Source organism: Oryctolagus cuniculus, chromosome 10 (genome assembly GCF_051225735.1).
Source record: "Oryctolagus cuniculus isolate XC-2025 breed Fujian yellow rabbit chromosome 10, ASM5122573v1, whole genome shotgun sequence".
Taxonomy (NCBI): domain Eukaryota; kingdom Metazoa; phylum Chordata; class Mammalia; order Lagomorpha; family Leporidae; genus Oryctolagus; species Oryctolagus cuniculus.
Window position 1 is genome coordinate 86,278,163 of NC_142876.1, and position 27,071 is coordinate 86,305,233.

At 44.6% G+C, this 27,071-nt stretch overlaps 1 long non-coding RNA gene across 50 annotated transcripts in view; it reads right to left on the bottom strand.

The window, feature by feature from the left end:
- Positions 1-27,071, bottom strand: part of LOC103349250 (uncharacterized) — a 603,064-nt gene that overhangs the window by 550,256 nt on the left and 25,737 nt on the right. For 5 of the 50 annotated variants that reach the window (XR_016214687.1, XR_016214684.1, XR_016214697.1 and 2 more), the window contains one exon: positions 11,598-11,688. The exons of 43 other annotated variants lie outside the window; for them this stretch is intronic. This is a non-coding gene — a long non-coding RNA (uncharacterized LOC103349250). Of the gene's footprint in view, positions 1-11,597; positions 14,322-27,071 lie in introns of all 50 variants that reach the window. 2 more of the 50 variants (XR_016214686.1, XR_016214683.1) reach the window with 1 other exon arrangement.

Genomic DNA, 27,071 nt, shown 5'->3' on the forward strand with positions numbered 1-27,071 from the left:
AAATAAATGGAAGCTCACTGGGTATTTGTTTAAAAAAAAGAGAGCAGAAAAAGCTTCATTTTTTTCCATATAAATATCCAAATTAGCACCATAGTTGTAAATTATTTTCATGGAATGGTTTATACTGTGCAATTAAAAGATTAAAATGAGAAATAATTACCTCATTTAATTTTTTAATTTTATGATAAAATACACGTAGCAAAAAAATGTTACTCTCTTAGACATTAAATTCTTTTAAAAAATTATCCGAGAGGCAGAGAGAGACAGACAGAGAACAGTTAGTGAACCATCTGCTGGTTCACTCCCCAAAGGCCTCCAATGGTGAGGGCTGTCCAAGGGCCAACCCCAGGATCTGGGAATTCAATCCTGGTTTCCCTCGCAAGTGACAGGAACCCAGTTACTTCAGCCATCATGGTTGCCTCCCAGGGTCTGCACTGGCAGGAAACTGTAATCAGGAGCCAGACTGAGGAATAGAACCCGGGCACTCTGGTGAGGGATCCAGGTGTCTCAACTGCCAAGCTGAACACCTGCTCCGTTAGCATTAAATATATTCACTTCGTGCAACCATCAGCACCACCCATCTCCAGAACTTCTTCGTCTTACAAAACTGAAACTTTATACCGTAACTGCCCATTTCCCCCTCCCCGGCCCCTCACCACCACCTTCCTACTTTCTGTCTCTGTGAGTCTGAGGACTCCAGATATCTCCTATAAATAGACTGTAATGCAATTTTCTGTCGGTGGCTGGCTTACCTCACTTAGCATAATTCCTTCAAGCATTGTCCATGGAGTAGCATGTATGCATCAAAATTTCCTTCCTTTTGTGGCTGAATAATAAGCCATGATATGTATATATACCACATCTTGTTTATCCTTTCACCCATAGATGGACATTTGGGTTGTGGATTGTTATCTCTTATATTTTTAATTCCCTTTCTGGATTATAGAGTATTTCTAAGAGAACTCTGATTTTGGTCTTAGTCACCAGGGAAATCCTACAGAGCATCTCGGAAGTCCAAAAGACTCCAGGCTGTATTCCTTTTCTGATGTCCCTAGCACCTTACAGATGAAGCACTAGCCAGTGTGGATCAGACACGCTCTGCAGCCAGGGCAGATGCCCAAGGGCTTGAGCTATTTCACAGTGTCCATCAGACTGCCCAAAGCCCCTCCAAACAACTTAGAAGTAAAAATAGTGAGCTATGCACACATAATTGTTGCTTCAAGCGGAGTCCCCTGGCCTGGGCTTCTGATTATAGTGCTTCTTAATCAGTGAAACACTTTTCAGAGCTGCCCCAGTCCAGGGAATTATGCTCCATCCTTAAATACTGCATTTACATGAACCAGACTAAAGCTTCTAGCTGAAGTACAGTGCTAAAACAGGCTAATTACAGGACTTACAAAAAGCGTACATTAATTTATAATGCAGCCGGTGCCGCGGCTCACTAGGCTAATCCTCCGCCTTGCGGCAACGGCACACCGGGTTCTAGTCCCGGTTGGGGCACCGGATTCTCTCCTGGTTGCCCCTCTTCCAGGCCAGCTCTCTGCTGTAGCCAGGGAGTGCAGTGGAGGATGGCCCAAGTGCTTGGGCCCTGCACCCCATGGGAGACCAGGATAAGTACCTGTCTCCTGCCTTCGGATCAGCGCGGTGCGCCGGCCGCAGCGCGCCAGCCAGGGCGGCCATTGGAGGGTGAACCAATGGCAAAGGAAGACCTTTCTCTCTGTCTCTCTCTCTCACTGTCCACTCTGCCTGTCAAAAAAAGAATTTTATAATGCACCGTAAGTGGTGTAATGAATAAAAGTTTAAAGCAAAAAATTAACATCTTCCCATGTATCTAAGGGACCTTAATTGAAACCTCACCTGCTGATTATGTTTAATACGTATATTTGAGTATCTCTGTGAATGTGAAATACTCAAACAACCCTCATGCTGCCGTGGTGCAAGGTCAGGAGATGTACCCCTAACTTACAGATGGGGAAACTGGAACTCAGGAAGCCTATTACTTGTTCAAGGTCAAAACAGGGAATAACAAAAGTGGTGCTCACATCCAGATCTTCTGAGGGCAAATTCTGAATCTTTCTATTATACCAGGGTACAAAATGTCATTTCCTAAATGTGACACCCTCATTTTGTCCATCTCATTTCATATTCTGCTTTGTGATTCAAAATCATTCCAACTGACACTTCTTCCTTTAAGACTTATATAAAAAGGGTGGGTTTGTTTTTTAACTCAAACCATGAATTTTCCAGACTAGTTTCTTAGCAATAAAAAACACCTTTCCCTACAAAGTGGCCCTAGATACCACCTGGCATCTGAGACCTCGTTTTAGGAAATGCAGCTTAGTTTAATGGGCCACTAGGAAACAAGCTTGGGATACATCCAGCATTTTAACAGAGTGTCTGACCAGACGGCATTCACTTGCTTCTCAGCTTACCCTCTTGGTATTGCAAGGTGGCTTTTTTCAATTACTATAGTAATAACTAAAGAGGTGAAGGGCATGGTTCTGATCTGTGTAGGGGTCACTTCCCTTTATTCAAGCTCTATTATATTATTGCCATGATTTCCCACGTTCCGTGGGCAGCCCCATTTCAAGTTACAGAGTGGAACTGGGTGGACAGATCAGCAAATCCATTACCAGGGAGCTCAGCAGCAGTAGTCAAGTCAGGTCAAATCTTTACTCTTCTAGCCAAAGGCCGCTATGAAATTTCTAGAAAGTGAGTGTATACTAGGTGTGTTACACACTACAGGATACCGTGAATTATTACAGAGTTTCAGTCCTAATTCAGTGTTAATCAGTTATTAATGAGTCCCTGCCACACACTTGAGACTGTGCTTGGTGCTATGGATATAGCAATGATCTGGTCAGACATTGCGTGTGGAACTCATAAACTAGAATCTCAGGTATGTCCATTACTGTAGCAGTAATTCAATACCATCTGGTGTGTACTTATTACATACAAAGGACTGTAGGAGCCGCAAGGATAAAATGTCATTCCTACCCTGACAACCCCCACAAGTAAGGTAAAAAGATAATAGGTAAACTCTTGAAAATTATGTTTATGTGTGCAAAATATTTAAAGCATCGATTGGCATTTTCTTAAGAGAGTGGATCAGTTCTCTTTAACGTTAGGTACTGTTCTTATGAAACACATCTTCCTGTCTCTGAAATGTGATATGCAAAAGCAAGGGGGCATATTCTTAGAAAGAAAATTCCTGAAGACTTGCCTTTTATTTTTGTTTTCCTTGTGGAAAGGCAGGATTTATCACCACGGCATTGCTGGGCATCCCATGTCTAAGAGGCAGCTTTCATTTCTTTTATACTTGCGCACAGACTGAGCCCTGTGTACTCCTTAGGGGAACTGAACAGAAGTATGCTGCATACTGTAATTTTTTAAGGGCAAATATCAGTTGTAAACTAACTGGGAGAATCTAGGTCATGAGAAATTGAGTCATTGTAAAGTTTTCCCTCAAAAGAGTTTTATACTTCCCCACAATCAAGTTTTGTTAAGAAAAAGCCCAGCGTTCACAGAGAACAGAAGCTGGCAGGCTCATTGTTCTGAAGTTCGCCTGTGCCTGTGGTGGTGGAGATCGAGAACTTGGGAGTCCTGAAGACCAGGCTGTGAATCAAAGCTCTGAAATTTACTAACTGGGTGTTCTGGGATGAACTGGGTAGCCTCGCAGACCCCTGGTTTTGCTGTTGACTCTAAGATAAGGATAACTAACCCTATGTCAACAAATGGTTGGAAAACTTAAATCATGCAGATAATGTACTCATTCCAGTTCCTGGATCATAATAAGAACATGATACCAGTGATGATACTGTTGATGATATAGAGAGTTATGGGAATGATGATAGAGAAGAAAGCAAGATGAAAATACTGATAAGTGTCATAGCGATACGCTTGTTGATTCTGTCTCCCACTCATTCACTACTTCCAACACTGTGATGCTATCCTGAAGGCTGGTGAGGATAAGATGGATGGATGGGTGGATGGATGGATGTTACCTTGAAAAATAATAGAATGCTGTTTTTACTCTTTAACTAGAGTTTCAGTGGCTACAGACAATTTGAAACTATTCCTCCATAGTCACTATGCCAGGCTGTTCGTTGAAACAGAGCCTTTGCTATGATTACTTGAATTCACAAAGCTAACAGGCCCACATGGGGATCCAAGTCGATAACATCTTGGCTTGACCAGGACTACCTCAAACCCAACTAAGCTAACCAGTCTGACATGAAGGATGAATGAAATCCCAAACTAGTCTCTAGATTATTTTCATTGGCTCTACCATAGAACTGGCTACAAGAAATATTTTTGTTGTTTGAGTCCTTTTTTATCCTCGGTGAGTTTTCCTTTGGAATATTTCCCTTCCTGTTGTAATGACTCCATGGTGAAAGGTTTGACAAAGTGGGAACATGCCTTCCTGGGACTTACAGATAAACCATTTCATTGTGATGAGCTAATAAGCACCAAAATACACATGTTTTTAAACACATAGAAGGCAGTGCAACTTGAAAATCTAAAAGGAGAACAGCAAACAGTAAATTACTTCATTCGGTACCTGTATCTTTGCAGTGTGAAAAATACCCATTACTCTCTGACATATGACATGGCTCTCTGCAAGGAACTTTTGCACTGTTTTATCTAAGAGGTTTCAATGCTCTTAGCAGGTAGTATTTCAACAAATTTGGATGGAGTGAGAGCTTTCAAGAGCACACAGCTCAAACTATGCTGAGAAGAATCAAAGCAACACGTTAGCATTTGACACTATTGTCCAAAACCTGGCTTCTGTCTTGGTAAAGGGATCCATTTAACCTATAACTGTTCCAACTTAGTGCAAGGTGCCCGCAATTTCTCACTCAGCAAAAGGCTTTCAAATGCCCTAATACATTTAAATAGAGTCAAGACAATTTTCAGGTAAGTAGTTCATCATCGGACATTTTTATTTAGCAGTTAGAACATCAAGGGTTGACTTAAAAATGCAATGATATTTTTATCTAATACTTTATTCAGCGATCTTAGCCATTTTGTATTGGCACATGATCTCATTTTGCTCAGGGTTGGAAGTTATATGTTTCAATGCAAATAATGAGAACCCAGAGAAATACAAATGGAGTCAATCAAGGGAAATGCCCAGCTTTCAACTGCTTCCTCTAACCATTTTGGTGAGGAGGCTGATAAAAAATTTAATCTTAAAATAATAATGTAATAGATTAAAATATCAATCAGAATTCCTGGGCACTTCTGTTGGGCTAGGACTGTTTTGCTAAGCACTTTACAAGTTTATCTAATTAACAGAATTTTCTGAACTTGACAGTTATTATTACATGAGAAGGACAATGAGTGGTACTACCAAGTTTAAATGACATCATGGGAACCATCTTCCTCCCAACCCCTACAAAGTTATTTCACTGGCATCCCATAATGCAAAGAACAGGGGAAGTACTTTGCAAGCAAAGTGTATTTCATCCATTCATTCCACAAATTCCATTGATATATTCTTTTATGTGCAAGACATTATGGCAGATATTGGTGTGGAGTAAAGAATAAAACAGAACTGCTCCTACCTTCAAGGAACACACAGTCTAGTATGATAGAGACAGCACGAATTAGATTTAAACTGTGCAATAGCAGATTGTGATGACAGCGTTGCCAGAAACAAGGAAGTTTCTGTAATAGAAACAGGACGCCGCCAGTGGCTGGGTGTTAAGTCATGCTGCCCAGCGCTCCAGGAAGAGGTCAGCGTGTGTGAGGGGTCACAGTGCACAGATGCTTGGCATTTGAATAAATGGGAAGATTTTCACAGTGACAGGAGCGCAGTGAAGGAGATCCACAGCCTAGGTTGGAGAGAAAACCAGGACTCCAGGAAGACAACACACTTGGACGTATTTTCTTCAGGATGAAGGGAAAAAAAGAGTTTAGGCTGGGATGTGAACTGAAGCTTTTCATGTGTTGTCAAGGAGCTCTTTGGCTGCTCTGCAGGAGTCGAGCAAGGTAGGGTCTTATGGTCACTGGGGAGGGACCAGCAGGAAAGCTTTGTCGGAGCTGACATGGGAGATGAGGAGATGAGAGTAATTTGGCCTGGATCAGAGATTCTCAGCAGGAGGATATTTTGTACTGTGGGACATTTGGCAATGTCTAGAGCCTTCTCCGGGGTGGAGTGGAAGAATCCTATAGTGGGAAGAGAACAAGGGTGCTTCTAGGTCAGGCCCCACAGCAAAGAACTGCTGGGCCCAGAATGTCATAGCCCAAGGGTGGAGGTTTGGTGATAGTGAGAGGGGCTGCAGATAAATTTTAAAAATTGTTTAAACCATGGACTGAAAAGGATTTAGTGGTGAATGAACTAAGAGTGGGGGTGAGGTGGGGCGGCACTGTGGTGCAATGGGTGAGGCCACCACCTGCAGTTCTGGCATCCCATGGGGGCACCAGTTCGAGTCCTGACTGTTCCACTTCCGATCCTTCTCCCTGCTATGGCCTGAGAAAGCAGTATTAGATGGCCCAAGTCCATCCATGTGGGAGACCTGGAGGAAGCAGCCATTTGGGGAGTGAACCAGTGGATGGAAGACCTCTCTCCCTTTCTCTCTCTCTCTCCCTCCCTCTATAACTCTGCCTTTCAAATAAATAAATAAATCTTTTGGGAAAAAAAAGAGTGGTAAAGGGGATGAAGGTATCAGATCCGAGGCACAAGGTTTGGGGTCTGAACAAATGTGGAATGTCAATTACTAAGATGAAGAAGACTACCTAAGAGCCAGATTTGCAACAGAGAAGAAATAACTCAATTTGAATGTGTCCAGTTTGAGAGCCCTGTGAGCTAGCCAAGTGGAGAGTCCAAATAAGAAACTGATGGAATATGGAGTCCATTCATTGTCACAATAGTGAGTAAATTTATTGAGCAGTTGTAATGTGCCAGACACTACTGTAAGAATTTTTCGTATGTCATTTTACTGACATACTTACTGACAGCATGGTCAGCATTCATTTTCTGCATGCTCTTGATGTATTCTTAGTTTCCAAATTATGAGCAAACAATACCTGTGATTCTTCAGCTTTTCCTTCAACACAGGAAAATATTGCAGAAAGCTAATTGTAAATAATATGTATCCCCTAATAAAACAGAGTGTGTCAGTAGGATAAAACATCCTAACCAGTACACCTTCAAAAATATCCAAGATGGTATTCATCATTGTTCAAAAAGCTCGCTCACCCCTCCCTCCCTCCCTCTTCCCCTTCCTCCCTCCTTCCTTCTTTCCTTTAGGAAACACAGTGTGGAGAGAGGATGATTAACAGGTGCAGTTGGAAAAGAGGAATGGCTTCTCTCGCACGGTCAGATAGTTCTAGTCGACAACAGTTAATTGAATGTTTCAGACGGATGGCAGAGAGGATTTTGAATGTTTCCAACCCTACCCAAAGATATAATTAATGTCTGAAGTGATGGATATGCCATTTACCCTGATCTGATCATTGTATACACATATTGACATTTCACACTGTACCCCATAAATAAGAACATTTCCAGTATATCTGTTAAAAACTTTTTAATTTAAAAGGCCAGAAAATATGACATTATCATCTGTATTACCTCTGGCTTGGATAAAACAGCAAAATGTAACCCCACTTGCTTTAAGAAATACAGTTGTGATCTCAAAGAAAAAAAAAAAAGCCTTCCAAGAGAGCCCGCCACCACATAATCATCTTTCAAAGCCTTTCTTGGCCAAATGATTCAGTGTCTTCAAAGCACATCTCCAGTATCAGCAGATGCTGCGAACTCAAGTCAGCAACCCTGAAGGGATGCAGCAGCCCAGTTTTCGGTTACATGATCCCCCTGTCAGTCTGTGGTACTCCTGATGGAAGTCTGGGAGCAGTTTTGCTTATTTAGTCTGAGAGAAAGAATCTTAAACAGCAGGGCTATGAAAGCTCATATTGTTACAGCGACTCCTCCTGCGGCTTGTCCGGTTCAGCTAAACCCCAGTCACGTGGGACTCCAGTTAGGAAGTCATTACCTAAGCCAATTCCTGATCAGGTATATTTGCCTCTTGGTCCAGCCTGGAGTTACGGGTCTACTCACCCTCAAGTACAGAATAAAGTACTCTGTTCTACTGAGAAGGAACTGTTCAGCCCAGGGCCTAGGAAGACAAAAGATTTGGGTTCTTGTATCTCAAGCCTGCCTGTCAGAGATCCTCCCTGCCCCCGCCCCCAACCAGTTCCTTCCGTCTCTGCTCCATGGAGAACCTGACAGTTACACCAGATGAGAACAGTGCTGACGAACCCGAGTCCACCCTTGTTGTGACTGAAGGTGCTTTGACACCACGAGCTATGATACGGTTTCTTTTCTTTTCTTTCTTTTTTTTTTTTTTTTTTTTTTTTTTTTTTTTGACAGGCAGAGTTAGACAGTGAGAGAGAGACAGAGAGAAAGGTCTTCCTTCCGTTGGCTCACCCCCCAGATGGCTGCTACAGCCGGCGCACTGCGCCAATCAGAAGCCAGGAGCCAGGTGCTTCCTCCTGGTCTCCCATGCGGGTGCTGGGCCCAAGCACTTGGGCCATCCTCCACAGCAGAGAGCTGGCCTGGAAGAAGAGAAACTGGGACAGAATCCAGCACCCCAACCAGGACTAGAACCCAGGGTGCTGGTGCCGCAGGCGGAGAATTAGCCAAGTGAGCCACAGCGCCGGCCATGATACGGTTTCAAATCCCACGCTGCCATGTATTTTACATTTTGTTGTCTTCCACACATCCTTATACCTTCAGAAGAAAAAAAAATCTTCCAGAATTTCTAAACTCTGTCGTTGGTGAGACCATATAGAAAATCCCTTCCTTAGAATCAAGTCTTGCCTAGCCCTCGTTACACAACTCCTGTGGCTGTCCTAAGAGTGGCTTTGGGTTTCTTTTTTTAATTTTTTTCACTCAGGGAAGGAGGAGGGACAGGCAGCCAGGGAGCAAGACTGAAAAGCACAGTTCTGGGCCTGCAGTCCCAGCTGCAGCCCCTCCACTGAAATTAGCCACATGTGCTTGCAGAGAGAGATTCTCTTCCATTGTCTCCCGTCGGCTTGCTGGGGCAGCCTGATCAGAGAGAAGACTTCCTACCCTACCTCAGTGCTCCCAGAAGCAGCACTCTTTCACATGAAGACTATACAATGTGGGCCGGCATTGTGGCGTAGTGGATTAAGCACCCCCCCACACACACACCTGGGATACTGGCATTCCATACTGGCACCAGTTCAAGTCCTGGCTGCTCCACTTCTGATCTAGCTCCCTGCTGACAGCCTGGGAAAGCAGTGCAAGATGACTCAAGTATTTGAGCGCCTGCACCCACACAGGAGATCCAGATGAAGCTCCTAGCTCTTGGCTTTGGCCTGTCCCAGCACTTGCCATTGTGGAGTGAATCAGCAGATGGAAGGTCTCTCTCTCTCTCTCTCTCTCTAATACTGTGTTTCAAATAAATTCCTTAAAAAAATTAACCTATACAATGACATAGAATATTTTTTCTTCAATTATTTATTTGTTATTTATTATTGATTTGAGAGACAGAGAAAGAGAGGTTTCTCGTTTCTCATCTGCTTGTTTACTCCCCAAATGCCTGCCATAACCAGGGCTGGACCAGGATGAAGCTAAGAGACTGGAACTCAATCCAGGTCTCCCACGTGGACAGCAGGGAGCCAGGTATTTGAGCCCTCAGCGGCTGCCTCCCAAGGTGTCATTAGCAGGAAGCTGTGATCAGGAGTGGAGGTGGGACTCAATCTAGGTACTCCAGTAAGGGATGTAGATGTCTTAACTGCTACACCAAATGCCTGTTCCCTTTCAGAACATTTGACTGAGTTTTCAAATTGATTCTTTACTTTTCCACTCATCTTTCTAGAGGAGATTATGTCTCTTTTGAAGCAATAGGGAATCCATGATATTTATTTATTTATTTATTATTTATTTGGTAGAGTTATAGACAGTGAGAGAGAGAGACAGAAAGGTCTTCCTTCCGTTGGTTCACTCCCCATATGGCCGCTATGGCTGGTGCTGTGTTGATCCGAAGCCAGGAACCAGGTGCTTCCTCCTGGTCTCCCATGCATGTGCAGGGGCCCAAGCACTTGGGCCATCCTCCACTGCCTTCCCGGGCCACAGCAGAGAGCTGGACTGGAAGAGGAGCAACCAGGACAGAACCCAGTGCCCATATGGGATGCTGGTGCCGCAGGCGGAGGATTAACCAAGTGAGCCACGGCGCTGGCCCCTCCATGATATTTATAATTACACAAAAATATATAATTGATAACTTCTTAAGAAGCAAGTATGAAAGTCTACCATTGATGAGTATAAAATATGAATTGCTAAAAGACTCAATTCTACCTTTCCTCTTCTTCTCTTAACCTCCATTTTTAAATTGTGTTGACTCTTGGTTTTGTGTCTCTGCTGGTAGAAATTGACTATCTTTAGCCACCCCCCAGGATTTTTATATTCTTATGTTAAAAACCGGTCTGAGCCGCCTTGCGGCGCCTGCACACGGGGTTCTAGTCCCGGTCGGGGCGCCGGATTCTGTCCCGGTTGCCCCTCTTCCAGGCCAGCTCTCTGCTGTGGCCTGGGAAGGCAGTGGAGGATGGCCCAAGTGCTTGGGCCCTGCACCCCATGGGAGACCAGGAGAAGCACCTGGCTTCTGGCTTCGGATCAGCGCGGTGTGCCGGCTGTGGCGGCCATTGGAGGGTGAACCAACGGCAAAGGAAGACCTTTCTCTCTGTCTCTCTCTCTCACTGTCCACTCTGCCTGTCAAAAAAAATAAAAAAATTAAAAAAAAAAAAAACTGGTCTGATTCATGTGCAAAAAAAGATTCAACCTTGACTGAGAGTTTGTCCCACAATTTCTGGAGGAATGAAGTTGAAAGATAAGCTTATTTTGCTGAGCATTTTTGAAATTCATGTATACTTTTTCCACAGGATGCATTTTCCATGAACTTTTTGAAGACTCCTCCATCTGCATGGATTTCAAAAAAGTTCTGCACCTACTAGAGGGTTCTTCACAAAGTTAACAGAAAAACGTGTATTATGTATTGATTTCAGAAATGTTTTGTGCCAACATAAACTCACCTTCTAAATCCATTTTTCTACAAACTTCAAGTACTTTTGCACATGTGTAATTATAACATACACACTCTAAATACCATTATGCATAATGGCAGTTTTAGTATATATACAGTGATTTTAAGTCATTTTCTCAGTTAAAACTAAAAACATTTTTGATATGTTTTTATTCCACCTTTGGCTGTATCGGATTTGTCTTCATCACTCTGAGGTTGAGTGTGGCCATTTGAAGCAAGTTACACAGGTGAGGGGGGCAAAATAAAATAATTTACTCTTTTTAACTCAAAAAAAGACATCCAAGTTAGACCATGCAAAGAAATCAAAACCTGTTAAACATAGAGTAATATCATTTCATTTAAAAATTATCCTACAGTTCATACATGATTGGGAAATTTATTAAGTATGTTAAGACACATTCAAATTAATAAATATTACTGGTATTCTCACTTCTCCCCCCAACCAAGTGCCATAATGCTTTTGAAACCTGAGTTTTGTATGCATACAAGGAGCCACTTGAGACACCTGCATCCATTTTGGAATACCTGGGTTTCAGTCCCACTGTGCTATCAAGTCCAGCTTTCTTCTGATGTATACCTCGGGGAGCAGCAGATGATGGCACAAGTCCATGGTTCCCTGTAAGAAACCCAGACTGAGTTTCTGGTTCCTGATGTAGGCCTGGCTCAGCCCTGGCCATTGCAGGCATTTGGAGAATGAACCAGCAGATGGTAGCACTGTCTGTCTTCCTGCCTTTCAATTAAATTAAATAAATAAAATGGTTTGAGAACACAGTTTAAAATGTGTCATAAGGAGACATGGAAAGCAAAGCAGTGTCTGTCCTCCAGCATGGAGTGATCATCACCCTCTGTGATGGAAACAGCCATCTGACTTAGTATGTTAGTTTCCTAGGACTATCATAGCAACACCCCAAGACTGTGGGGCACACAAACACCCCAGGTTCATATTCGAGTTCTAGATGTTGGATATCCAAGGTCAAGGTGTGCGCAGATCTGTTTTCTTCCAAGTCCTCTTTGCCTGGCTGTGTCCTCACGTGATGTCTGTGTCTAGATTTCCTCCTCTTAGAAGGTCACCAGTCACACTGGGTAAGAGGCCACCCCTGTGACCTCATTTTGCCTTCCTTACTCCCCCTAAAGGTCCTGTCTCCAAATACCATCACATTTTGAGGTTCTAGGGGTTGCAGCTTCAACATATGAATTAGGAGGCAGAGAAGGGGAAGACACAATTCAGTCCATAGCGCTCAGAAAAGATTAGGAATTATAAGACATCTTTTTTTTCTTTCCTGCCAGGATGTCTGACTAACAAAGAATCTTCCTCCTTTAAAAAATGCTTAAAAATAAATAAATAAAAGCTAGCAAAACAGATGTGGCTGCTCTCTCACACTCACCCAGCCTACACCGCCCAAAACAGTTTTGTTTCGGCAGTTACTTTCTCCATTTGAAGTATCAGCTCACATCTGCATTGGGCATGTTTTCAAATCTTGGGCAACATCTCAGAATAGCAAGGGGCACAACTTTTGCACTACATTCCTTTAAGAAATCGCCACGGGCTTGCTGCAGTTTCCAGAAACAAAAAGAAGAAGAACATGAAAGAAATGAAAACGCTCCTAAGAATGGTGCTGCCGACTTACCCTGGAGCCTGCTCCTTCGTGCCAGCCTCCTGGTACTTCCTGGCACACAACCACTGTCCTCTGACAATCTCCTAATTGTCTGTCTCAGTTGGACCTCAGACCAAACATAAACCCTATTTTTCTTCTTGGGATCTGCTCACAGTGTTTCTTACCAAATCTAATACACCTAGCAATCCTCCCTGAAATGTATCCCAGATAAAAGGCACAAAATAAAATCAAAACACCTAATTTGGTAAAGATTCTGTTCAACGCCAGCACATCAACTTCAGTGTAGGAAAGAGGTTGATTTTAAGTGGACACGGTCCCAGGAAAGATTCTTCTTCAAAGACATGGCCACCAGCACTTTTGTTGTGTGTGTTTTTTTTTTTCCAGGAGGCACCGTGAGAGATTTTGTATCCCTTTCCATATCTTTTTGTGAAATCTAATGCTGTTTTGCTGGAGGTTGCCTTCCCTGTGTACTTGGCCGTGCCAGTGGGGGTGAAAAGTTGCATTTTAACCCAGCATCGAGCTCTCTCAAGCTTATTACCGTGCTATTTCTGAGGACAGTCAGGCTTCTTGTGACTGCCCAGCTCCCAGATGAAATATCTGCTTTCCCTATGATCTGTTATCGTAAATATAATACGAAAAGATTATTATATTTTGGACAAGGTGGCTGATTCTGAATTTCCTGGCTCTGCTGAAATGAAAATAAAAGACCACTCAATACTGTAATGGAAACACGTTTGCCAGGCCCATTTTTTCCTTTCTTGTGGATGGTGGTAGAATGGATTGAAACCTAAGACGCTTGGGCCTTGCGGTGTTTCATTACCCTGGGCAGGCAAATGCAAACCTGCTTCACCAGCAGACATCCCAGAAGGCTTCTACCCTGGTTAGACGCCTGCCTTCTATGGCTCAGTCATGCAACAGAGAAAAGGATAGGCTTTGTATTCCTGGGCTTCCCGGGCTCGTTTCATTAAAATATAAAAAGGGGAATCCCACCGACCAGACCAAATGTGGTCCTCTCAGTTTAATTAGCTTTCTCCTCCTCCTTGGCCAAAGGCTGGACTGCAGCCCCCAAGGGGGCCACTTTGCAAGACAACACTGTAGAGAGGATAGGTTGAGGAAAATCCTGGCTAGCTGACGCCTGACCCCTCACCCCATCTGCCTGTTTGCATCCCCAGGATCAAATCAATCATGGTGGCGATTTTAATCATCTGCAAGGTGACTATTTACTGAATATCTGTGTTCTCCCCTCACCTGTTGAGGACAGAGATGGATTGAATGAATGAACAATTGAATGAATAAAAGCATCGTAGCAATAGTACAAGATCTGCATGTTGAAGAATCACATATTGAGGCCGGCGCCGTGGCGCACTAGGTTAATTCTCCGCCTGCAGCACCAGCATCTCATATTGGCACCGGGTTCTAGTCCCGGTTGCTCCTCTTCCAGTCCAGCTCTCTGCTGTGGCCCGGGAAGGCAGTGGAGGATGGCCCAAGTGCTTGGGCCCCTGCACATGCATGGGAGACCAGGAGGAAGCACCTGGCCCCTGGCTTCAAATCAGCGTAGCTCCAGCCGTTGTGACCATTTGGGGGGTGAACCATAGGATGGAAGACCTTTCTCTCTCACTGTCTGTAACTCTACCTGTCAAATAAATTAAAAAAAAAAAAAAGAATTACATATCAATGATAAGGTTTAATAGTTAAAAGGGGTGATAAGAAAAACAAAGATGATGCCTGCTACATAGTCTGCATATTAATTTGAACATTGAATGTCCTCCGAAGACTCATGCATTCAATGTTTGAACCTCAAATGTGTAAGTTACTAGAACTAGGAGGGTGGAAATTTAAACCAATAATGGCATTAAAGAGACAGACCTCATAGGTTCTTAGATCACCAGGGGCATGCCCTTGGGAAGTAGTTCTCACCAGAGGGTTGGTTACAAAAGCTGAGTTGGGCCCAGCTGCTCTCTCTGTTTCCTGGCTTGCCATGTGATCCCTCCACTGCGCATGAACCGACAGGGCCTGATCCGTGAACCTCCGTAACCATGAGGCGACCTGTCTTCATAAATAGCTTACGTTAGGCGTGTCACTGTAGAACGAAAACCTAACACAGAGCCTGTGTTCCTTGCATCATGCTGAGTCCTGTATTTTAATCTCCAGTTTTCCCTTCCGAAATGAAAAGAGCTATTATTTTCTGAGAGAGCTGACTCTTGGGTGGCCAGCCACCACAGTTTGCCCGAGATTGAGAGGGCTCCTAGGGTATGAGACTCAGTGTGCTGACACTCCAGGAAAGCTAGGCCAAGTCAGTCGTGCTGCAGCAAGGAACCGACTTCTTTAAGTAGTTTCCATCTCACTGAGTCCTCACCAAAGCCCTATTCGTACGCAGACACTTTTATTTTCCCATTTTGCAGACAAGACTGTGAAGGCCCAGGCATGCTAGGTAACCAAAACCTAAGGACACTTACTGGAGAGCCCCAAAACCACCTATCATGGTGCTGCTATACTGCCTCATATTGTAACCTGGGGATCATCTGGTTACCACGATGACGACAATGAATTCATGTGTAGTGGTTTACTGTCTGCAAAGCTCTTTCTCATTTAACCCTACAGTGAAGGGAAATCACTGAAACCAGGTTGCAGTCAACCTCAGCTGACCTCCAATGGAAATTTCGTGGCCCATTACTCTGGGCTCTGGTCAAGCATTTGTTCTCTTCTGTTTTTCGAGAAGACACGCAGCAAATAAGAGAAGAAAGGAGAGAGAAATCAATCTCCATCAGCAAGTTATTTCCTGCAGAGGGACTTTTTAATCATTATTGTAACGAAACACACTTCTCTCTCCAGAGTCTGTGCTAAGGTTGAGAGAACAACTTTAACTGAAGAATAAATGAGTGCCTTAAAGTGGTGAGACTTTAAATTGCCCATCAGGTCCAAGGATTCATGGTTGGTTGCATTCTTTTTATTTATCTCCAAGAGTTCCCCATTCCTCCACCTGGGATCACCCATACTAATATGTCTTTTTCAGTTTAGTCAAACCATGAAGTTACAGGCAAGAGAAAATTTAATAAGTGTAGGAAACAGATGCATTCAACAAATGTAATAAAAATTTTTACTAGCAGTAGGTCAGGAAGGCTTATATTCTTTAATTGAAAATAAATGCTGTTTAAGGAAAGCATAAAACTATATATCAGATACTGAAGAAAATGAATTGATTTTAAATTATATATTATGATATATTATATTGGTAATATATGATGACATTTTTAGATACCTCTTTGGTTCCTCCTTTTCTTTTAAATCGAGCACAAACAACTTGACTTTGAAGGTTGACTACAATGCATTTATTTCCAGCCTTTTCTTTTTCTTTTTTTTTGACAGGCAGAGTTAGACAGTGAGAGAGAGAGACAGAGAGAAAGGTCTTCCTTTTTCCATTGGTTCACCCCCCAAGTGGCCGCCATGGCCAGCATGCTGCGCAGATCCGAAGCCAGGAGCCAGGTGCCTCCTCCTGGTCTCTCATGCAGGTGCAGGGCCCAAGGACGTGGGCCATCCTCCATTGCCCTCCTGGGCCACAGCAGAGAGCTGGACTGGAACAGGAGCAACCGGGACAGAATCCGGCGCCCCAACCGGGACTAGAACCTGGGGTGCCGGCGCCACAGGCAGAGGATTAGCCAAGTGAGCCACAGCGCCGGCCTATTTCCAGCTTTATTTCTAGCTTTATTCCTGGCCTCATAAGAGAACTGCCCCCTTAACTTTTTTTTTCAAAGATTTTATTTTATTTTATTTTATTTATTTTTTTGACAGGCAGAGTTAGACAGTGTGAGAGAGAGACAGAGAGAGTTATAGACAGTGAGAGAAAGACAGAGAGAAAGGTCTTCCATCTGCTGGTTCACCCCCCAAATGGCCACAGCTTTTGCCAATCCAAAGCCAGGAGCCAGGTGCTTCCTCCCAGTCTCCCATGTGGGTGCAGGGGCCCAAGGACTTGGGCCATCTTCAACTGCTTTCCCAGGCCATAGAAGAGGCTGGATTGGAAGAGGAGCAGCCAAGACTAGAACCAGCGCCCATATGGGATGCCGGCGCCCAAGGAGGAGGATTAACCTAGTGCACCACAGCGGTGGCCCTGTGCCCCCTTAACTTTAAAGTCTCCCAATGTTCAAAATCTCCTAGTACTCTGCATGTCTCTTAAGCTAAATCTCATCATCTACATCTATTTTGTGTCAAAATTATTTATTAATCTGCCAAAACTCTAAGTACCTTGAAGACGGGGTATGGCTCCTTTTTGTTTCTGGCTCAATGAGAGTTGTGTACATAGTAAAGACTATTGCTCATCTGTGAATTTTGCAAGATGAAATTTACTTTGCATTCAAAAAGTTTTTTAAAACTTAAAATCATTCAAAGCCAGCATTATGGCTTAGTGAACAAAGCCACTAAGGTGATGCTGGCATCTTGTGTGGGTGCTGGTTCAGGTCCCTGCTAATGCCCTAGGAAAGCAGTGGAGGATGCCCAAGTGTTTCGGCCTCTGCACCCATGTGGGAGACTCATAGGAAGCTCCTGACTTTGGCCTGGCCCAGCATTGACTGTTGTAGACATTTCTGGAGTGAACCAGCGGATGGAAGATCTCTGCCTCTTCCTTTCTTTCTTTCTTTCTTTTTTTTTTTTTTTAAGATTTATTTACTTATTTGAAAGGCAGAGTTACAGAGAGGCAGAGGCAGAGGGAGAGAGTAGTCTTTTATCTGCTGACCCATTCCCCAGAAAGCCAAAATGGCTGGAGCTGCACTGATCCGAAGCCAGGAGCCAGGAGCTTCCTCTGGATCTCCCACATGGGTGCAGAGACCCAAAGAGTTGGGCCATCTTCCACTACTTTCACAGGCCATACCAGAGGGCTGGATCTGAAATGGAGCAGCCAGGTCTTGAACTGGTGCCCATATGGGATCACCCACTAAGCCACAGTGCTGGCCTCAACTCTGCCTCTTTCTATCCCTCTCTCTCTCTGTAACTCTTTCAAAACAGATAAATAAATATTTTTTTAAAAAACTTAAGATCACCCACAAATGGCTTCCATTCCAATTTATTTTGGAAAACAGAAAAAGAAATTGAGTAAGGACAGGTAGAAAAGACATCATTGTGGAGAGAAAAGGCAAAACTATCTTTATTTCTATATCTTTAAAAACATGATTACTGTGATCTATAGTGTGTATAAAATCTTATATATTTAGCATGGTAAGGACTTCAAGATTAGCTGTCTAAAAAATATAGTTAAAGAAGAAGTATATTGGGGCAGGTGCTGTGGCATAGCAGGTAAAGCCACAGCCTGCAGCACCAACATCCCATATGAGTGCCAGTTCGAGTCCTAGCTGCTCCTCTTCCAATCCAGCTCCCTGCTAGTGTGCTTAGGAAAGCAGCAGAAGATGGCCCAAGTCCTTGGGCCTCTGCTCCAATGTGGGAGACTCAGAAGAAGCTCCTGGCTCCTGGCTTCGGATCAGCCTAGCTCTGGGAGTTGCAGCCATTTGGGGAGTGAACCAGAGGAATAAAGATCTCTCTTTCTGTCTCTCTCTTTACCTCTGTCTATATAACTCTGCCTTTCAAATAAATAACTAAATATTTTTAAAATTTGTTTTTAAAAAAGCATGTTTAATTAATTCATTTATTTGAAAGCCAGAAAGAAAGAGAGGAAGAGAAGAGACCACCGGTCTCCTGGTTGACTCCCCAAATGTTTAGAATGGCCAGGGCTGGGCCAGGCAAAAGCCAGGCACTAGAACTCAATCCAGGTCTCAGTGTGGGTGTCAGGGACCTAACTGCTTGAGCTGTCACCTGCTGCCTTCCAGTGTGCATATTCACAGGCAGCTGGAGTCAGGGGTGGAGTCTGGACTTGGACCCAGGCATCTGATTGGCATGCAAGCATCCCAAGTTACATTTTCACTACAAGGCCAGATGTCTGCCCCAGGAAAAATACATTTGGTTTCGTCCCTGGTTCTTGGCAAAGAGCTGTTAAAATCCTTGCAGTTACCTGATTTACGACTGTTTCTTGTTATTCATATAGCCTAGTCCCTCATGACCACACAGGAGTTGATGCTAATAAGGTGACTTACAGTGAGGCCAGGATAACTAGATAGCCTAGTAGCCTAGCAGATAGGTGACTTCAGGACGGGGCTGGTGACCAGAAAGGGAGTTGGAGCTTTCAGTCCCACTGGTCAACCTCTGGGAAAGGAAGGGGTTGAGATTAAGCTCCACAGAAGCTCTGGAACAAGGAAATTCAACGCACTTCCGTGTCAGGGACACATCCGGAGAGGACATGGAAACTGTGCCCTTCCCCTATCTGCCCTGTGCACTTCTTCCATTCTGCTCTTCCTGAGTTGTTTCCTTTGTCATAAACTGGCACTAGCGTGCAGACTGTTTTCCTCTTCTGTGAGCCATTCTAGAAAATTGTCAGACCCAAGTGGGGGGGGGCGGTCCTCGGGACCCCTGACTTACAGCTGGTCCGTCAAAAGTACATCCCAGGTGATCCAGGACTCACAGCTGGCACCTGAAGGAAAACCCGTCTTGAGGGACCATGATGTGATAGCAGCTCCAGGTAGATGGTGTCAGAATTGTACTGAATGGTAGACCACCCCGTTGGTGTCCACCAAATGAGAAACTTGACTTTTGGGCCTGCAGAGCATCTCGGATAAAGACAATACATTCTTTAAGAATAGAGCAGTGGGAAAATCTATCTAATCAGATATTGCATTTGGTCTGGACTGCCCTGTGATGTGACTCAAGGGTGAATTCTGTAACATTTGCAATCCTCCACTTCTTAGTATCTAAAATAACACTGGTAGTCACCACCAAAGGATTGTGGTGAGGATGGGATGAGAAAGGGCCAAGTATTTCTGATATCCCAGAAATCTCTACTGTTGATGGTTTGAACAAGAAAGATGTTTATGTCTCTCCCATCTAACAAGCATGACGCAAGTGGTCTGGGATGGTATGGGTATGGCCATTGCAGTGTCTTAGACCTACACTCCTAACCTGGGGCTCTGATTCCTTCACTAAATGGTTCTCATCTGTAATTGTCCAAGATGGGTATCAGCATGCTCTCATTCCAGCTAGCAGGGTGTAGAACTGAAGTGGAGCACCTGCCCCCTTTCTTTAACAGACACCAGGTTTTCCATATTGGTTGCTCCCTTTGCAGCGGGCTGAATATCATCACATGTCTCTTATGTACCAAGGATGGGGAAATGTTTTCGGGCTAAAGGCTATTTGGATATTTATAACACCACTTGTGGGCCGTACAAACTTAGCCTGCTACAGGTTTTCTGTATTTCAAGTCCCACCCGAGATTGCCATGGCAGAGCCAGGCCAAGTGATTTCATGGCCCTTACCAGGCCTGCAGGCTGGTTGTTCCCCACTCCTGAACCACATCAAGCTATGGGAGAAGTCAGGAAATGAAGGGTCATCCTCCACAACGATGGCTCAGAAGATGCTGTTTTAAACACATACGTCCGTACACTGTGAGGGATGAGGAACACTGGTACTGGGGGGACAACGTGGGACTCATCTCATTCACCTGCTAGGTGTATTGGCGTACTTGAAATTACCACTTTCTAGCCCTTTTTTGATTACAGAGGTACTGAAAATTCTGAGTGGCATTTGCTCACTGTTGGTAGCTTTGTCAGTCTGCAAAATCTTCCTGGAAAAGCGGTGTAAAAATGCATGGGAATCATGATCATCCAATTCTTTTTTTCTTTTTTTTTTTTTTTTTGACAGGCAGAGTTAGACAGTGAGAGAGAGAGAGACAGAGAGAGAGGTTTTCCTTCCATTGGTTCACCCCCCAAATGGCTGTTACGGCCAGCGCGCTGTGCCGATCAGAAGCCAGGTGCTTCCTCCTGGTCTCCCATGCAGGTGCAGGGCCCAAGCACTTGGGCCATCCTCCACTGCCCTCCCAGGCCACAGCAGAGAGCTGGACTGGAAGAGGAGCAACCGGGACAGAATCCGGCGCCCCAACTGGGACTAGAACCTGGGATGCCGGCACCACAGGCGGAGGATTAGCCTACTGAGCCGCGGCGCCGGCCGATCATCCAATTCTTACAAGGTTTCTCAAAACAAAATAATACAAAATGAGAAGGTGTGCATTCTGCTGTTATCTGGAACAGCACAGCTAAAGTCTTGATAGTCCATGTAGTAGACCATGTGCCCTCTCTTCCATGTCTGAGAACAACCTTCAAAACCCACAGGTGCTGGCCCCAGATAGCAGGATGCTACCTCAATGCCTGGGCAGTGCTGATTGCAATAAAGATTGTAACAGGCTAGGCTCCTGGGAAGCAGACCTCTGTCAGATATTGGCTGCAGGAGACACCTGGGAGATCAATACCCGTGTGAGGTTAAACAGGATTGAGCAGAGGGGGAGGAGACCAGTAACGCAGGCATAGCAAGGCTCCAGCCAGCCCCGCAGGGAACTCCAAAGCAGCGGGAACCCTTCAGAGTTGTCATGTATCACCCACCACCAGATGCAGACTGCCCTTGGGAAGGGAACGTGACTCCGGGTGAAGGGCAAGGTCCAAAGACTTCAGCTGAGGACTCTCAGCAGCCAGCACTGACAGCATCTGCGAGAACAAGCAGCTCAGTCCTGACGGGGAGCTCTTGGCTGTGACCCCTACAGGAGTCAACACTGATGCATGCTGGGCCACTGGGATACACTGTAGAAGAGTTTGAAATGGGACATAAGGAAACTGGGAATGGAGAGGCAAGCGTAGTAGAGCTTCTGAGGCCAAATCTATAAACCCATGCAGTCCTTAAGACCCCCTTGTTCCTGTTCTTGATGCCTTGTTGTTGAATTATTCATGGGATTCAGCTGGCTCATGTTACATTAAGTAATTTGCCAGCAATCCAGGAAAGGTGGATATGACAAATTGTACACAGTCAGCAAAATGACAGCAATGAGTAGAAATACAAAAATATGGCCAAGGTATAATTTTAGGTGAAATTAGAAAAGCAGAAAGTCATGTTTCCCTATATCAATGTTAGTAAGTTAAAGCAACAAATCCAGTAAATGATACTATCAAGAAAGTGAAAAAGACAGCATTCGGAATTGGAGAAAACATTTGCAAACCATATGTCTGAAAGGGCCTAGCATCCAGAATATATAAAGAACTCCTTCTACTCAACAACAAAAAGACAATCCAGTTGCAAAATGGGGAAAGGACTTAGACCTTTCTCCAAAGAAGATGTACAGATGGCCAAAGGCCCTGGAAGAGATGCTCAACATCAACAGTTTAAGGAAAATGTATCAAAACCATAGCAAGGCACCACTTTGTACCCACTAGGAGTGCCTTTAAAAAAATAGCAAGCATTAGGATGTGGAAAAATTTGAACGCTGTGTATTTCTGGTGGGAAAAAAAATATGGTTCTGCCACTGTGGAAAGCACTTTGGTGGGTTCTTTAAAAGTTAAACTCGCGATTACCATATCATATATCAATCCCAGTCTTAGGCATATATACAAAAGAATGGAAATCAGAGACTCAAAACAGACACATGTTCACAGATGTTCATAGCGACCCAATTCATGATAGTCAAAGTCTGGCAACAGTCCAAGCATCCCTCTCAGATGAAAGGATCAACAAATTATGGTTTATACATACAGTGGAGTATTATTCAGCCATGAAAAGGAATGAACTGCAGATTTATTCTATAATACGGATGAGCCTTGAAACATTATCATGTGGCCAGCGCCGCGGCTCACTAGGCTAATCCTCTGCCTTGCGGCGCCGGCACACCGGGTTCTAGTCCCGGTCGGGGCACCGGATTCTGTCCCGGTTGCCCCTCTTCCAGGCCAGCTCTCTGCTGTGGCCAGGGAGTGCAGTGGAGGATGGCCCAAGTACTTGGGTCCCCATGGGAGACCAGGATAAGTCCCTGGCTCCTGCCACTGGATCAGCGCAGTGCGCCGGTCTCTCTCACTGTCCACTCTGCCTGTCAAAAAAAAAAAAAAAAAAAGAAAAGAAACATTATCATGTATGAAAGAAGCCAGACAGAAGGCCACATGTTGTATGGTTCATTTCTGTGAGATATGTAGAGTAGGTAAGTCCTCAGAGGCAGAAAGTAGGCTGAAGGTTGCCAGGGATAGGGGGTAGAGGAGAGTTGGAGGAGCTGCTTGCTGTGTTTGGGTTTCCTTTCAGGCTGACGAAGATGTTTTGGAATTAGATAGAGGTGGCAGTTGCATGGTATGAATGTACTAAATGTCACTTAAAAATGGTTATTCTGTGAGTCTTATTTCAATAATAAGAAAAGGTATTAGAAAAATATTATAAACTGGGTGTGATTTGGCTGGAAATAGGTTTAAAAGGATACATTACCATACGTGCATGTATATATCTATGTGTACATGTGTATATCCATATTCTTTATGATTCAGGTTGAAAATGTACTTGGATGGGGTGGGTCTGGTGGCACAGCAGGATGAGGCACAGCTTGGGGCATGCACATCCCTATTGGAGTGCCTAGGACTGAGGCCTGCCTCTGCTTCTGAATCAGTGTCCTGCTCATGCACACCCTGGGAGGCAGCAAAAGATAGCATGAGTACCCGGGACCCTGCCTGCTATGCCCGAGACCCAGGTGGACTTCTGGCTCCTGTCTTTAGCCTAGTCCAGCCCCAACTCTTGCAAGCATTTGAGGAGCGAATTGATGGGTGAAAGATCTCTCTATCTCTTTCTCTCTCTGTCACTCTGCCTTTAAATTAAAAAAAAAAAAAATAGGGGTGGGTGTTTGGCCCAGTAGACACCTGCTTCCCATAACAGAGCACTTGGGTTCGAATCCTGACTGTACTCCCAGTGCCAGCTTCCTGCTTATGCAGACACTGGGAGGCAGCAGTTGATGGCTCAAGTAATTGCGTTCCTGCCACTCATATGGGAGACCTGAATGAGTTCCAGTTTCCAATCCGGTCCTGGCTATGGTGGGCATTTGGGGAGTAAACCAGTAGACAGGAGTGGTCTATTTCTGTCTCTCTGTTGCCTTTAAATAAATACTTTTTTAAAAAAAATTTACTTGCTGAGCATGTTCAAGATGATTCCCATAACACCTCTCTCAGCAACATCACTTGGCTGTCAACTGGCTGGCAGCTGGCCCTGGTCCTCAGCAGCCCTGGTGTCATCTCCTTAGTCTCAGTTTCAGGAAGGACTGGATTTCACCGCTTGCATTTTCTTGGTCACCTTCACATTATTTTGGCAGGCTTCACTTGTAACACCTTTAAAGATATCCTCATTAATTCTTATTATATATTTTCTATGTTAAAACAGGCATAAGTCTTTCCAAAAATCCATGTAAAATGGAAAATAAAGATACCCATAATTCCATCACCTACAATAAAAGTGTTAACTTTTGGTTTTATACATACAAGGGTTTATACCTACACAGAGATACATTTACATGTGAATCCTTCCAAAAGTTCTTGGAAGAATGGAATTAGATGTTTATAATGGTGCAAAAAAATTTCAAAATCCATATAGTTGTCTTATAACACACATTTTCCATGAACTTTATGAAAACCCTTTGTATGCCATGACTTCAAAATTTTTGGCACCAAAATAAACTTATCTTTCAGTTGCATTTTTCCATGGAGCTTTCTGAAGTACTGTTGTACAGATGAATTTTTGACAGCAAAAACTATGACATTGGACATGCTGCTTCCCCTTCAATTAATGTGATGAACAATTTCCACACTAGCATTTTATTTTATTTTATTTTTATTTATTTATTTATTTATTTATTTATTTATTGACAGGCAGAGTTAGACAGTGAGAGAGAGAGACAGAGAGAAAGGTCTTCCTTTACCGTTGGTTCACCCCCCAAATGGCTGCAACTGGCAGTGCTGTGCTGATCTGAAGCCAGGAGCCAGGTGCTTCTCCTGGTCTCCCATGCAGGTGCAGGACCAAAGCACTTGGCCATCCTCCACTGCCTTCCGGAGCCACAGCAGAGAGCTGGACTGGAAGAAGAGCAGCCAGGACAGAATCCAGCGCCCAGACCGGGACTAGAACCTGGGGTGCTGGCGCCGCATCTAGTTTTTCCTCAGTATTTCTGCAGTCTAATTCTTCACTGTGTTCCAATATAGCCATTTCTTTGTGCAAGGTGACATTTTTTTCTTTAAAGATTTATTTTATTTATTTGAAAGAGCTACAGAGAGAGGTAGAGACTGAGAGAGAGGCCTTTTATTCGCTGGTTCACCCCCTAGATGGCCACAACGGCCGGAGCTGCACCGACCGAAGCCAGGAGCCAGGAACTTCTTCTGGGTCTCCCACGTAGGTACAGGGGCCCAAGGACTTGGGCCATCTTCTACTGCTTACCCAGGCCATAGTAGAGAGCTGGATTGGAAGTGCAGCATCCATGACTAGAACTGGCACCCGTATGGGATGCCAGCGCTTCAGGCCAGGGCCTCAACCTGCTGTGCCACAGTGTTGGCCCTGTAAGGTGACATTCTTAAATATCAGTTCTTAAAACCTGAAATATGGGGCTGGTGCCATGGCAAAGTGGGTAAAGCCACTGCCTGCAGTGCCAGCATCCCATATGGGCACTGGTTTGAGTCCCGGCTGCTCCATTTCTGATCCAGCTCTCTGCTATGGCCTGGGAAAGCAGTGGAAGATGGCCCACGTCCTTGGGCCCCTGCACCCGGGTAGGAGACCTGGAAGAAACTCCTGGCTCCTGGCTTTGGATCAGTGCAGCTTTTGCCATTGTGGCCATTCGGGGAGTGAACCATCAAGTGGAAGACCTTTCTCTCTCTCCCTCCCTCTCTCTCTGCCTCTGCCTCTCTGAAACTCTGCCTTTCAAATAAAATAATTAAATCTTTAAGAAAAAAAAAAAAACCTGAAATATGCAGTCAATAGGAAACCTGGCAGCTGTTGTGATGTTTTGACAAGTTACCTTCCAGTTAGGTTCGCCCAGTTTTCCCTTACAATAGCCATGGGTAAGGCAGGGCCATTGTTCCACATCCCTGGCAAAATGGGCACACTGTCTAGTAATCACTGCCCAAAGTATTATGTGTTTCCAAAATCATAATAATTTCAAAAATTTTTAAATTATGTTTTATTTATTTGAGAGGCAGGGAGAGAAAAATAGAGCTCCCATCTGTGGGTTCATGTACCAAATTCCCACAATAACCAGTGCTGCCACCAAGGCTAGAGCTGGGGGCCGGGAACTCAATCCAGTCTCCCATGTGAGTGGCTGGGATCCAGTTACTTGAGCCGTCACTGCTGCCTCCCTGGGTGTGTGCTGGCAGGACACAGGAATCAGGAATGAGAGCTAAGAATCAAACCCATGCACTCTGATGAGGAGACAAAGGTGGCTTAACCATTAGGCTGAATGCCTGTTCCCTAAAGGTTTTTTTTTTTTTTAAAGGGTTTATTTTATTTATTTCAAAGGCAGAGTGTGAGAGAGTGAGAGAGAGAGAGAGAGCACTCCCATCCATTGGTTCCTGCCCCATGACCACAAGGGCTAAGGCTGGGCCAGGCTGAAGCCAGGAGCCTGGAACTTCATCCCAGTTTCCCAAGTGGGTGCAAGGACCCAAACACTTGGGCCATCTTCCCCTGCATTCCCAGGTGCATTAGCAGGGAGCTGGATCAGAAACTGAGCAGTTAGGGCCCAAACTAGGGTTCTATTTATAGGGGATGCTGGAGTCACATTAGCTTAACCTGCTGTACCACAGTGCTGGTCCCTAAAAGTTTGTTTTTTATTAGACAACAAATAATATGGTTTAAATGTGAAAGGAACCACAAAGTATACAGGGGAAACTCTTTCCTACCCATGTAAATGATCCCTGTCTTGGGGCAACCAATATATAGAATTTACTGTGTATCCTTGCAGCAGTGCCTTATACATTCCTAAACAGCAGTAGTCTAGACACACTGTCCTGTGACTTGTGTTTGCCACCTATCTGCATATCTGGAACCTAGACGGCTTTTTTTTTTTTTTTTTTTTTGGACAGGCAGAGTGGACAGTGAGAGAGAGAGACAGAGAGAAAGGTCTTCCTTTGCCGTTGGTTCACCCTCCAATGGCCACCACGGCTGGTGCGCTGCGGCCGGCGCACCGCGCTGATCCTATGGCAGAAGCCAGGTACTTCTCCTGGTCTCCCATGGGGTGCAGGGCCCAAGGACTTGGGCCATCCTCCACTGCACTCCCTGGCCACAGCAGAGAGCTGGCCTGGAAAAGGGGCAACCGGGACAGAATCCGGCGCCCCGACCAGGACTAGAACCCGGTGTGCCGGCGCCGCAAGGCAGAGGATTAGCCTAGTGAGCCTCGGCGCCTGCTGACAGCTTCCTTATCTAAACAGCCAGATACATTTCTATTGTTGATCTCTGTAGACTGAACCAGAGAGTCCTCACTGAATGAATATTTGTGTTTCCTTTAACCTTTTGCTCTTACGTACAACACAGGGAT